A 14,255-nucleotide genomic window follows, 5' to 3' on the forward strand; every position below is an offset into this window, starting at 1 on the left:
ACTATTATCATGATCATCGAAGAGCTGCTGTAATTACTATTCTGATCATTATTATTAGTACGGGCAGAACTTTTGTTACTAAGTGAATCATTTCTGACATAGTGTTTCCTAGGACACTTCAGCCATTTCTAAGCCATGTAAATAAGTGTTACTATCGCCCAATGTAATGGTAGATTTTGGTTATAATTGGTCTAACATGGCTGCCTCACCGATTCCTCTGTGCCACGTGTTACCTATTATCATTCTTGTTTAAATGATATATTCAGTCTTCAGTAATACGTGGGTTAAAAAGGAGAGGGCCTTTTTCCAACCAGGTTGTCAATATTGCGTTGCCAAGAAACACGATATGATTCATGTTTTATGTTTCTGTCTAGATCTTTTACATTTACAAAGAAAATGTTTCTGCCCAGTTATTTCTAAATATTTAATAGCAACGTACAAGGAAATTAATTTTCTGTTAAGTCCACCAACAGTGAATGCTGCAATGTTTTGAATTTTTTCTTGTATTGTAATTGAGCCATTAATATTTTTTAGAAAATTATTGTAGTGATTATTGGTTAACATTGATGTATTTAAATTCTCCGTAACTTTTTAAGCTTGTGTTATATTTTTGTTTTTATACGCCATGTATGTGTTTATAAGTGTCTTCGGTTGAAGCACTTTTTCGGAATAATAAATATATTCAGTCTTTGATTGTGATGCAGTCAGTTGGTGTCTGGTGGCCTGTAGATGGGGGCGTGTAAAAAAAAAAAAAAAAGACAGATGCCATTGTTCAGCTGAGTGCAGAAAGAAAAATAATTGTTGAGGAAAAATCTATAGGCATAGCGCATCTCTAACCCCCAAACCTCCCCCCCCCTCCATCATCCCCATCACCACCTTCTTCTTTATCCCCATGCTGGGATTGACAGCTGAGCATGGAGGGTGTGTGTTTTTTTCTTTATCTCGCCTTTGGTGGCTTGGAGGTGAGACTGCCTGATGAGTCTGGAGGTGTGAGACACCTCCTCCTACCGCCCCTCAAGGACAGACAGAGCACCTAAGCTTCTCTCCAATTATTCTGGCATTTAGGGGGGCTTGACTCAGTCATTCTCTGGGGGACATCCACACTGCTCAGTTTTGACTTTGAACATTTAGTTAACATTTCCACTGCTCGGGGCTGAGGGGGAGGGTGTGGAGGGGACGAAAATGAGAGAGAGGCAGGGGAGACAGAAACGGGGAATGGAAGCGTAGAGGAGGAAAATGGAATTACGGAAACAAATAGAAGGATAGAATGGAGAGGGAGAGAGTGGGAGAACTAGCAATGTTAATTAGGTGTTATAATTACGGATGAATTGACTTTATAAATAATTCAAAGCCCTAATCCGTACAAAACACTAAAAAGCTTGAACATCTATCGGTCCTCCGCTCTTTCCCTCACTCCCTCTTTGTAGCCACGCATTCCTTAAAGGCCCTTTTCCTTTAAGTTTCCTCCTTACGTTTGCTTACTTACACCCCCGTGCTCAGTGGGTCTTTCTCTACATTTGCCTCCTTATTCCTTTTTTTCATGTGTTTTCCTCTTTCCTTTCCTCTCTTTTTGCTCAACAATCTTTCCTTCTCCTCTTACATTTTTTTAGTTTATCCTCTTTTCCCCCTTTCTTATTTTTCCTCTATTCTTCTCTTAATTCAGTATCGCTTTCTGTGTTTTCTTCTGTCCCTTGCTATTTCCTTCTTTGCTTTGCCTTCTGTGTCCTTGCTCATCCAATGTTTTTTCGCCCCTGCTGTCCTTTCTTGCTTCCCTGGATCCTCATACCTTCCTCATTCCTGCACCCCATGGTTTCCTACGTCATCTGCCTACATCCAAATCTTCCTTCTTAATTTCCCCTTTACTTTCCTCGCCTACTCTATCACACACAACTCATCTTCTCTTGCATCACAGTACCTCTCCCAAATCTGTCAACTCACCCTCACTTGGAGGGTGTCACCCTCCTTGGGCTCGTCTCCTCAAACAAGTGAAATGCCTCCCTTGGATCTAAGTGGGATCACCAACCCTTAAAGCCTTCTCCACCTTCCATCATGTTTCATTAGCTGTTAATTTCAACAGACGTACTCTCAGAAACCATTCAGTCTCACCTCAGAAACATGAAAGGCTGAGATGGGCACCTCTTCCACTGTACCTTTAAATTTGAGGAGGCGTGTCCAGCCATTGAGGCTGCCTGTAACTCTAGCAAAGTGCTGCTGGTCTAGAGTAGACTGAAGATGTGTATTTGTAAAGTGCACATTCACCAAAGTCATGAGTCTCTTGGCAATGGAATAACAGATGTTTAGTTTTGTGACCCTACAACATGGCTCTCGTTTTACCAACCTCGGAAAGATAAGTCTGAGCGGATCCTATGGGATTCTAACTTGTGGCCATGAGATCAAACATGAATTCCTGGACTGGGTGCATTAGTCACCCGAGCCACCATCCACTTGAGGAGTCTGGGCTTCGACTTTATGCAACACAGGGCATATCAGTTCATTGCAGGGTCATATATCGAATGGCAATATTACTGCATCCACTACATTGTAAGGCAAGAATCCAATCACTATTCTGAACCCCACTTACACACATACACCTTCAAAGGTAAGCATAGGTGGAGTTAAGAATAGTAATGATATACTTGCATTACAATGTAGTGGTAGTTGGATGGCGTGGATACGATACTACAGTAGCTAGTGTCAACCCCGAGAGCAATCACTTCATTGGGACGTGCCTTAATTGATCCATGCACATGTGTGTGTGTGTGTGTGTGTGTGTGTATGTGTGTGTGTGTGTGTGACGCGCACATGTGGTATCACTCGAAGGAAGATGAAAGACACCTAGAAACCTGGCATGCACACCAGCTCCCATACTTTAGGTCTAAATTGAAGGTGACATGCAGCAGAGGTAGCGGAAGACCCCGCAGGTGACAGCTAATTACATCCTCTGATTCCAATGGGAGCTACACTGGCCAGAGAGTCATTAATTTCAGCACAGACATGATGTAAAGAGAAAAAGGCAGAAAAATCATTTGATACTATTACTATTTCACTTTAATTTAAAGGCATTGCATCCTTGGGGCATTACATCACCTTATTTGCATCTTGAAAGTGGAGGCATGCGAGCAGGCATCACTTGACTGCTTTGAAGCTTTCTTTCCTTTCTGACTGCCAAACACACTGTTTTTGCTGTGTCTCACAGTTATACTCTTTCGTTCTCCAGTCAGGATTCATTCTACGGCGCTTGGAAGAGTTACTCCTGGAACTTGAAAGCAACCTCACATCCAAAGTAAACTGCATGGGACACGTCACACAGGGTCTAGAGCGTGTTGATGTTGGGTTCGGATAGGAGGTTAGCTTGGTTTTCTCTGTGGATGCCACCTGCATGTGTCACAAAGTGATCTGGTTTTTGCTGATGATAGATGTCGGTGAGATAACTCAATGGAGTACTAACCTTCCTATTTCTGAGTTCCAGTGGTGCTGGCTCAATATTTTATCCTTCTGGGTTTGGCTGAATGACTATCATGTTTTCTGGATAAAGCAGTTGTGTAACAGAACTTTATGAAACTCATTGCTGCCTCACAGGAAGTATTTTGTGCTGTAGAAAACATTATATTATTATTATTAGAAGAAGTTGTTCAATGTAGGAGAACTTTGTTTGTTAGGGGTGAAGTTAAATCATCCTGCAAGGGAGAGCTGGGCCTAAAGTTTAATTTATTGATATCAGGGAGGGACTGGCTGTAGCGGGCACCGGGCGTTTTCCATGGAGGCTGGAAGAGTGGGGGCCGGTTTTGCAGCTGTGGGCGTCGTTTTTTGTTACTGGGGGCCAGTTTTGCATTGGTGCTGCAATATTGGCCCCCAGTAACAGAAGCGGCAGTGCTTTTCACTCTTGTAACTCCCTCCTCCACCCCCCTCCCCTGGGGGTGGGAGGGCTCAGAAAGGGGGGGGGGCTGGTCCGTTAAAAAATGCCAGGACTGGTTTGAGTTCCCGGTCTGCCCCTGTATGATATTTTCCAGAAGTGACCAACGAACCCTCCTCTCGCTTACATGGTATGTACTTTACAGAAAAAATCTGTAATAGCGCCTCCTCCAACTGGCATGGTATGCTCCAGAGGCACACACCACTTTGGTTAACTCCTTTGGCCAAGCTAGTGCATTTCTAAAGGTAATGTATGAAGCACTTATATGAGCATCGTTGTCTCAAAGATGAAAAAAGAGCATTTGTCTCATGGCCCCGACATGCTACTCTTCTATAGGTGATGACCGAGGAGATTACCTCCACAGAGCCCACGCAACCTGCGAGCAACTGAACCCAGCCACATCTCGCTGCAGTCAGAATAACGGTGGGGCCACCAATAACTCTATTCGCAGTTGGGAATAGTCAGAAAAAAATGTATTTTTGTATGGTGAGTGCATTATTCTCCTAATGAGTGACATCTGTGCAGCTATAGTACTCTCACCAAAAGCAGAGCTCCAACCGTTTTCATCTGCGTCCTCTTGAAACTATTAGCTATTTGGACAAAAACGCAATAATGACTCATAAAACCTGAAAAAGATGGCGCAGAGAAAACAAAGCAAAGCCTTTGTAAGACCTTTCATTGCCATGCAATTCTGATTCATTGGATTGGTTTTTTCCCCCCCAGTCTGGCTCGTTTTGCTAGTCCCAGTAATTCTGATTTTAGGCGGAACGTGACTCGAGAAAAGGTCGGCTTCATTAAATTGGATTAGGAAATGTAATTCCCACCTCCCTGGAGATTACTCGCTCAGAGCCGGCCATAGGAAATCCGAGGTAGGCCTCTGCTTTGTCCTCTGTTGCCCTCCTTAGCTTCCGGAAAGGCACGTGCGTGAAAATGCCTCCATGACCCGGGTTCCATGGGCCTTTATTCATCCGCTGGGACAAGGCAGGTGCAGAGTGCCCCCTTGCGGTGGTTGCAGGATCGCAGCCTAAAGGGGCTGTCCTCTTACTGTCCGAGCACTCTGGTAGGCCCTCCATTTCCTCGATGACAGGTTGGGCGTTTGACCTTTCTACACCGGAAATTATGTCATCCTCCAGGAAGAAGCGCCTTCATAGAAAGTGAAATTATCCCATCCCTCTTCCGGAACAGCCAAGAGTTCGAATCAGTAAACAACAGTGGGGGGTTTCTTCTTCTCTCGTCATTTGATGTAAACACGGAGAGGAGCGTTGGAGGCTTTCCTTCAACATTCTACGTTTTTATTCAACAGTTCACAAAAGGCTATACTAGGCTAAAATCCAGATCAGATTCCTGCAAAACTACTTTGTAAAGACCAAATCAATTCTAAAATAATGTATTAATGGAGAACAATTATCACAGCTCTGATGTTTTTGTACTGAAACTACACCATATTTCTATAAGTGACAGGTTTGAACCTGGAGCAGTAGGGTCTACATTTTATCTTTCCAAAGTGGGAAAAGTAAGTAACATCACACTTAGCAACAGTAACATCTGTAATATATTGTGCTATAAGTTTCCAGTCGGATAGTAAGAAAATAAAAAAACGTGACAGAATCACCATAATGCATTATTACTATTATTACAAATTATTTTTATTATTATTATGGTTGTTATTACTCTTGTTATTATTAATATTATGTTTTGTTATTGCCGTTATTACACCTACTCTATGTGAACATCCTTATTGTGTCATCAGTACATCAGTACATCTTTGGACTCTCAATAGTTTAACTCCGGTAGTTGTCTTGTAAGTTGGCTGTGATAGTTCACAGTTAAGTACAAAGATCAATAGATCCAAGGTTCGTATTCCATTGGCATTGACATAGGCTTTCATCCTCCCAAGGTCGATAACTTGAGTATCACTAAGTAGGTACTGACAAGTGACAGCTAGTATGATCATGTAGCGCTGTCTGTTGACCTAACATCGTCTAGTTGATAACTCTTCATGCTCCAAGTAATAACAACAAATACATTTAAGGTGCTCCAGAGCCAATAAACTGCTGTTGCCCATATAATACCTTGAAATAGATGATATAACAGTGCCATTGAAATCTGGTATGTCATCTTTACTAACTCGAAGGGGGATGACCACGAATGTATCGAGTAAAGCACAGTCTTGCTTCTATCTTTCCAGTGTTGATGTTCTAATGGGGTCTTGTGTACTCCATGAGTGGGACTGGTTCCACCCTCCCTGATAATAGCAGAGGGGATTGTAACTCCATCGTGGGCCATGCAACATCTCTCTGTACCCAGTGCCTATGGCGATATGCAGCGGTAATGCCCAATATGTGAATTACTGAATAACAAAAGAATATATAAGTATGTTCTTGGGTTTGGTTCTAGTACAGATTTTACTTGACCACAAGGATACCTCAGAACTATTTACCGAAATGTCTTAATTCCAGCATGTGGGCATCCCAAGCCTTGGGAACGAAGTCTTCCTTTGCCTTCGTAGTATCGATGATTGTGAGCGACAGACCTCGGTAGCCAAATAGTGGTGCATAGTAGCTAAAGCAGAACAGGAGACTGGGGATCCCATTGTTTTTTAAATAACTTACCTCTCCGCCGGTCCTGTGTCACAGGAAGCAGGCAGGCAGGCTCCCTCCCCTCAGCCAATCACAACGCTGCAGTGTAACGTTGTGATTGGTCTGAGCGCCGCGCTCTGCCAGGGGCTTTAGGTGTAGCCCCAGTAGCAGCCTGTGGAGGGAGTTACGCAGGGTGGTGTGGCGGGGCGGGGCAGGGTGGAGAGTAGTAAACTCCGGCGCACGGCCGACCGGAGTAATGTAAATAAATAAATAAATAAAACGAATTTCATTGCGCGCACCGAAACGCATTTGGCGTTTCAGTGCAGCAATGAAATTTGTTTTATGTATTTATTTATTTACATTACTCTGGTCGGCAGTGAGCCGGAGTTTACTACGCCTCCACGCTGCTCCTCCCCCGCCCCGCCGCCCACAGAACTCCCTCCACGGGCCGCGACTGTGTGGCCCTCTTCTCCATCATGGAAGCTGTAATGCAGCCTGCATGGAGAAGGGGGAAAGTGCGCATGACTGGTTTTGGCACTGCGCACTTAGGAGTGGGCAAACGACTCCTGCCCTGCCGCCCCTCCCCCCCCCTTGCAAAGCAATAGGAAACATAAAATGATAATAACTGCGCCAGTGTTTACATGTGTGCTCTGTGGCGGAATGCACTCAGTAGCCGAGCATACAGTACTGTCTAACAAAGAACGTCACCTTTCCGAAATGAGCCCTTTCCGTGTTCCACACGGGGCGGCGGACAGATGCCAACACCGTCACTTCCGCTGGGCCCCAGTCGGGCACTGCAACATAATGTCATGCGAGGGAATCACCCGCCAGCCCCGCCCACATCTATGGGTACCGGGGTCTGCTTTCCTTTCCTGCCTCCGTCCTCATCATCAAGGCAGCTGTTTAAAGCCGTTGCTTTGGCAACCGCCTCTGCGCTCCATCCATTAAAAACGTCTGATTGTGATTTAATTAAACCTCAAAGGCCCGCGGCGCGTCGGGGATGTCGGGGCGGCCAGCGTGCTGGCATCTCATCCTCGGAAAGTCCGGAGTTTTCCCGCAGAGCGTCCGATTATTTCGATTCTTGGATTAAAAGGGAGGGACTGTGGGCCAGAAGATAACGACAACATTTATTCCCGTCTTCCCTCTCTTTCTGCTGCAGGGGCCCGAGGGACAGGGCTCTGAGAGCTGTGGGGTGCCTGAAGAGAGGGACGTTTCTTTTGGGGCACGGGGTGTTTCTCCCGTAGGCCGGTATCTATGGAACGCTGGCTGGGAGAGAATCGGTGACACAGCATGAATACACGATAACCGGCCTTCTTGCCACAGAATTCGTTCTAGGGTTCTTTCGAAGAGAGGCTGAGTTTTCCGAAGTATTTTCTCCATCCACTTCCCTTCTAAGCCCAGACAGCTCTGCGGGGCTCCTGAGGGCGACTACACTTGATGAAGCCGAGACTGTGGGACTCAACAATAGAGAGCATTATTACTCAATAGAGAGCATTATTACTCAATAGAGAGCATCATTACTCAATAGAGAGCATTATTACTCAATAGAGAGCATCCTTACACAATAGAGAGCATTATTACTCAATCGAGAGCATTATTACTCTACATAGAGCATTATTACACAATAGACAGCATTATAACTCAATAGAGAGCATTATTACTCAATAGAGTATAACTCAATAGAGAGCATCATTACTCAACAGAGAGCATTATTACACAATAGAGCGCATTATTACTCAATCGAGAGCATTATTACTCTACATAGAGCATTATTACACAACAGACAGCATTATAACTCAATAGAGAGCATTATTACTCAATAGAGAGTATTACTCAAAAGAGAGCATATTACTCAATAGAGAGCATTATTACTCAATAGAGAGTATTACTCAATAGAGAGCATTATTACTCAATAGAGAGCATTATTACTCAATAGAGAGCATTATTACACAATAGAGAGTATTATTACTCAATCGAGAGCATTATTACTCCACATAGAGCATTATTACTCAATTGAGAGCATTATTACTCATTAGAGAATTACTCAATAGCGAGCATCATTACTCAATAAAGAGCATTATTACCCAATAGAGAGCATCCTTACTCAATAGAGAGCATCATTACTCAATAGAGAGCATCATTACTCAATAGAGCATTATTACTCAATAGAGAGCATTATTACTCAATAGAAAGCATCATTATACAATATAGAGCATTATTACTCAATAGAGAGCCTTATTACTCTACACAGAGCATTATTACACAATAGACAGCATTATTACTCAATAGACAGCATTATTACTCAATAGAGAGCATTATTGCTCAATAGAGAGCATTGCTCACCCGAGTAGACATATAATGTTGCACTGCTTTGGCAGAATTAAAATCGTGAGCAACTTCTGGCCTGCTAAATGATGTTATATGTACACCCTACTTCTGTCTCTCCTACTTCTACAATATCATGGCTCGTTTCTGGTCTCTTTTTCGTCACTGCCGTCTCGTGGCTGGGGGCAGCTCGAGGTCATTTTGGAACCTCGAGCCCAGAAGGAGCCAAGCTTTCACGTGGCTTCTCCCTGCCTCTCTCTATCCAGGATCTGGAATTACAGTCAGAGCTGCAGAATGTGGAAGTGGGGACCCCGGTTCGAGTCCCGGCGTTGGCTCAACATCCTGAGATTCTGTGTAAATCACAATCTCCCTGTGCCTATAAACAATCATGTGGCCTTGTGTAATGTAACTGGTGCTTATGTAAGCACCCGGCCATCAGATCGAGTTTTCAATGTATTTAAAAACTGCAGCAAATTAAACTAAGAGGTAAAAACAAAGCCTTCACATAAGGAAAAACAAATAAATACACATTTCCTGCTGATTTGTACAACGTGAAACCAGAAAACCAGGATAAACTGCGGCTTCCCCGCTTAGATTGTGTGAGCTTAGGCAAATATTTTATTTCACCAAAACTCTTTTTTCTTCATTATTGCATAGGAAAGCACTTTCAAATATGTGAGTTCAGGCTACTGGTTTTACAAAACTATCACTTGTAATAAGTACTTCCCAGTGTAGTGCTATAATGTGCCTTATTAATGTAAAAGCTTGCACGTGTTAAAGTAACACTCTTTTTTGAATTTTGAAGAGACCTTATCATATTTTTCGTGGTTTGTTTTATGATTTACATAGCAAATATTTGTAGGGCTCGGCTCATGCACGGGGTCTAAGATCCGAGCCAGACCATTGGCTCGGCTCGGCTCTGGCTCGGCTCTCTCTGTTACTTTGTCGGCTCGTCCACCTCTACCTCTCATGGGCCAGTTCTTGTCTCTGCTTCATTACTGCCATCTCATGGTTGTATTCTGGCTCTGCTTCATCCTCCCATCTCATGACCTTGTCTCTGCTTCTAGTCTCTGCTTTATTGCTGCACTATTATGAGTCATTTCTGCTCTCTGCTTCATCCCTTCCATCTCTTGAGCCCATCAGGTCTCTGCCATGTCATGGCTCAGTTCTAGCTCAGCTTCAATCCTGCCGTCTCATTGTCCATTTACGGTATCTTGTCCTTCATCATCATCTGACGACTTAGATTTCTTCTCTCCTCTGTTTTGTAAACTCTTGGAATATTTCCAGTCTCCGCTTCCCCATTACTATCTCATGGGCCATTCCTGGTCTCTGCTCATCTGTCTTCATCTGCCAGGCCAGTTCTGTTTGTCACTCCCTCACTGTCCTTTCATAGCTTCTTCATGCCCCTGCTCTAGTCTTTTCATCTCTTGGACCACTTCCGGCTTGTCCCAAGTCTTTTCATCTACCGGCCCATCTCTTATTCCCATCCCCAGTACTTTCACCTCATTTACCGCTCCTGGCCTCCTCCTGTACTGTTGCCTAATAGACTATGTAATATTGACATGGTAAGAAAAAACGCAGGTTATTGGTAATAAATGACTGAATGTCTGACCAGAAGATAGTAGCACCACAATCTTCATGCATAGCTGTCAAAGCCTGTTGTGACAAGATGGCCGACTGTGCGATCATCATGGGAGCTCTATCACACGCAATGCACTGCCAGTTGGATTCTCCAGCTGGTCCAACACCCTATGATCTGCCTCCTCCTCCATGTCAGTAAACTAGCCAAGAAACCAGATGAAGCCAGTGGTCCAGGTGGCCGTCTTGATCCCGTGCCCATCACTTGCCAATCCATCTCTCAACGCTGGCACTCTTCTCTGCGGGATACCATGTCACCATCAAATGACTACTGAAATATGCAAATGCAGACGCAGGAAGACAACATGTAAATCATCGCCCCCTGAGGCAATAAATTATTCAGAGCCAGACCTGCGCTCAGCCAATATTTCTGGCTTTGCCTGCAGGGTTTATTTTCGTTGTAATTCAGGTGCCGTTTTGCTTTGGATGGGAAGAAACCATGGGGTTAAGAATATGGGGAGACATAGAGGGATGGATGTGTTTAATCTAGCTAGAAACTGCCTGTAGCAAAAAGGGCAGGGACCTTTCCATTTGAGGGAGCAGGGAGCCGCACAGCTGCTGAATAATTCATCTCTGCGGCAAAATGGCTCTGTGCTGCGCAGCAGTGACCAGTCTTGGTCCGCAGTGGATTAGCCATGTTTGTGTTTCATTAAGAGTGGCGAGGCGGTATCTTGTCTTCTGATGCTCCGCAGTATGCCATGCCTCAGATTGGGAATGCTGTAGCGCTTCGTCAACTGCTGAGGAGTACCATACGAGTTGGCTTAGCCAAGAGTTCTGTACCGAGGAGCCCATTGGCAATTACCAATAAATAAATCACACTGTCACAACATGCCATGCTGTTCTCTGGTTCTGGGAACTCAAATGAAATGTTAACTCCTGCAGATGTAAACCATTTCCACATGCATCCACCAGCAAACTCATGCCATCTCCTTTCACATCCACCAATGCCAACCCACCATGTGCGCTCTCTGGAATGAAGAGGCAACACCACCAGGCATAGTTTGGGAAGTCTAAGAGACTAAAAATTGCGTTTCTTTTTCTGGAGTTCTTGGAGTGATGTATACGAATTCTAGCATTTCAGTCTGTTTCTTTTATTTTTCTGCATGCCTTTGTTTTTAAAAAAATGAAGCAAATGTGCGTTTTTCCCACAATAATATAAGTAAAATATTAGTTCATCTCTTTTCATTTGGGTAATGACTATGTCTGAATTTTGTCTCCAGAAATACTATACGACATAAATAATGCACCCTAAATAGGATTTACAAAAATATTTTTTCAAGTGGGTGTAGATTTTCTGTTAGCACTAAAACAGGGCACAATATTTATGTTAGGCTGTAATCTGACAGCAGCATTAGCGTACCACACCTAATAACTTGCATTTTTTTTATTACATAGTGCTTGCTTATACACTTTTCTAGTTTCGTAGTCCTGGAATTGACTGGTGTAGACTTGCTTTCTGCTCACTAGTGCTCAATGAATCGATCTCAGAACGATAAAGGCTGAGCTAACTCTACAAGGAAATGAAGATTGGGGCCCTTAGTGGCTCTCATGTACTAAAAGTAGAAGTGAGAGGGGCGGTTCTGAAGGTAGGGGGTTGAGCCTTAATTTTTAAAACCACAGCACCAAGCAGACATTTAGCTGCTCTGATGAAATGCACCCAAAATGGAGACCTGCTTGAACCCCTGGAATGGTGCCCTTCAGTTGCAGTTCTCAACTCCTGGGACCAGCTGATCCTCTTCCCCAGACATCCCAACTACTGTCTGTGGTTGGCAAAGGGTGGGTGCTTGGCACGGCAAGTTAGGACGGACACACTTGAAGCTGCCAGCAGGGACTTCTAGATTGCCACTACGAACACCCTGTGTTTGGCTGGGGATCCAAGATCTCTTTGACTAGGGAGCAGCTGCAGTCCGTGCAGGTAACAGCGGCGGGGCGGTGGGCCGCCTAAGGGGGGATTTCAAGGGACGATGCAGAGGGAAAATTAAATAAATAGTTAATTTTTCCTCTGCAGCGTCCCTCAAAATACCCCCTTACTTGGCCCCACCGCTGTTACCTGCATGGACCACGCCTGCTTGGGAGGCAAAAACCCATGTACCTGTCCAATTAAGTGTCAGAATTTGAAAGCAGGGGTGTAATTGGGCACATCTTGGTCATCTTGCATGCTACTATATAACCACATTCATGCAGACATTGAGAGTGGAAATTCCCAGTGATCACTCAGTGGTCATTACACAAAATAACACTTCTACTAATATTGAATGATACTTTTATAAAGAACACTTTTGCAAACTGCATATTCCCATGGTCTTGAGATCAGTTATTATTTATTATTATCCAATTTAACAGAACTATTTTAACAAACTTGTAAGGATGAACTAGAATTTCAACCTGTCTAGTTCAGCTTTCACACAGCACCTGCATTAACCTGTCTGCAAGATGAACTACACTGTAGGGTACTATTCGTTCGTGCCTCTGATTCAAGTATTAGGATTTGATATTCTATTTTACCCCATACTGCAAAATGCAAAGCACGGCCGGAGTGCAGGGGTTATGATTCTTAACTCTTATTGAGCAATTTTTAAATGTGTGATCTTTGCGAATCCAACAAGAGGCGCTTTCAAGACGGTTGCCTGAATGGAGGCCAGTAGAGCGCTTGTGAACAGTATAGTGCTCTGTTTCTTCCCAGCTTGGTTCGCCCTATAAAAGTACCCCTAAATACATGCATGCAGGCAGCTTATTGCGTGCTAGGAGGGAAGCTGAGTAAAAATCCATAGCCATGTTGGACACACAAGGGCTGCATTCATCACCTTCACAGATGAATGGCCTTCATTTGTGGACATGGCAGGAGGAAGCTCTTCAGGAACCTGTAAGTGTCCGAAGAGGGTCAGGAGACGGGTAATGAAGGGAAGTGTGTTTGAAAAGAGCGCTGCGCGTGCATGTACGCGTGCCACTCAAAAGAGTCAATAATGCCATGCAGTGCATCTGTAAGCATCGGCATAATTGGGTCATTAGAACATGATCTGTATATCGTGGCTGCCTGACCGTGCTAGCCACTTGATGGCTGAGATCTCTTCACCTGGGTACCTCATTATACGAGGAGCCATCCTGGGCAGTGGTAGCCGGAAAGACAACTGAGTGCATTGGGCACCTGATGCTGAGATCTGTGTCATCAGAGCCAGGGTCAGCTTTAGGGCAGTGCGACCTGTGCGACCGCACTGGGCCCTGACCTGTGAGTATGTAAATTCTTTATTAGCCATATGATTACTTAACCCGTTCGATGCTGATGACGGAACCGCTCCGTCATCAGCTGCGGTGGCGCTGTGCTGATGACGGAGCGGTCCGTCATGGCCCGGCCGCCGCGCCTGCGCGGCGCTGATTTCGCGCCTGCGCGGCGCGTTCTTTTGAGCGGGCGGGGCCATGACGGAACCGCTCCGTCATGAGCACAGCCCAACTGGCCAGGATTCCCTGTGGTAGTTACATAACCGACAAAAGACATTATTGTCTTTTCGCGCCCATTTGGGGTTGAAGTCCAAAATCCTGAGGGTGGGGAGGCAAAAAAACAGTATTTTCCTTCTAGCTTGAGCTGAGAGAGAAAAATGCATGTAAGGTTGAGCTTTCCCGGTGGTGTATGAGTAGTTTAACTACCATGTGAAAGAATTGTACCGGAGTGAGGATTGATCTAGTTTGAAGGAAAGAGTCTGAACTTGGCGTTTCAAGGCGTTAGCCCAAGCAGAGTAAGGGATTTCATGGAGGGGCATGCTCCCTGGCTCTATTTTCAAGCGATGTATGGCTTGGTCCAGTTT

The 14,255-nt window shown here is 44.5% G+C and overlaps 1 protein-coding gene across 1 annotated transcript in view; it reads left to right on the forward strand.

Moving 5' to 3' along the window:
* Nucleotides 1–14,255, forward strand: part of PLXNA2 (plexin A2) — a 561,219-nt gene that overhangs the window by 248,809 nt on the left and 298,155 nt on the right. The window lies entirely within an intron of this gene.

Source organism: Lissotriton helveticus, chromosome 5_1, assembly GCF_964261635.1.
Source record: "Lissotriton helveticus chromosome 5_1, aLisHel1.1, whole genome shotgun sequence".
Taxonomy (NCBI): Eukaryota; Metazoa; Chordata; class Amphibia; order Caudata; family Salamandridae; genus Lissotriton; species Lissotriton helveticus.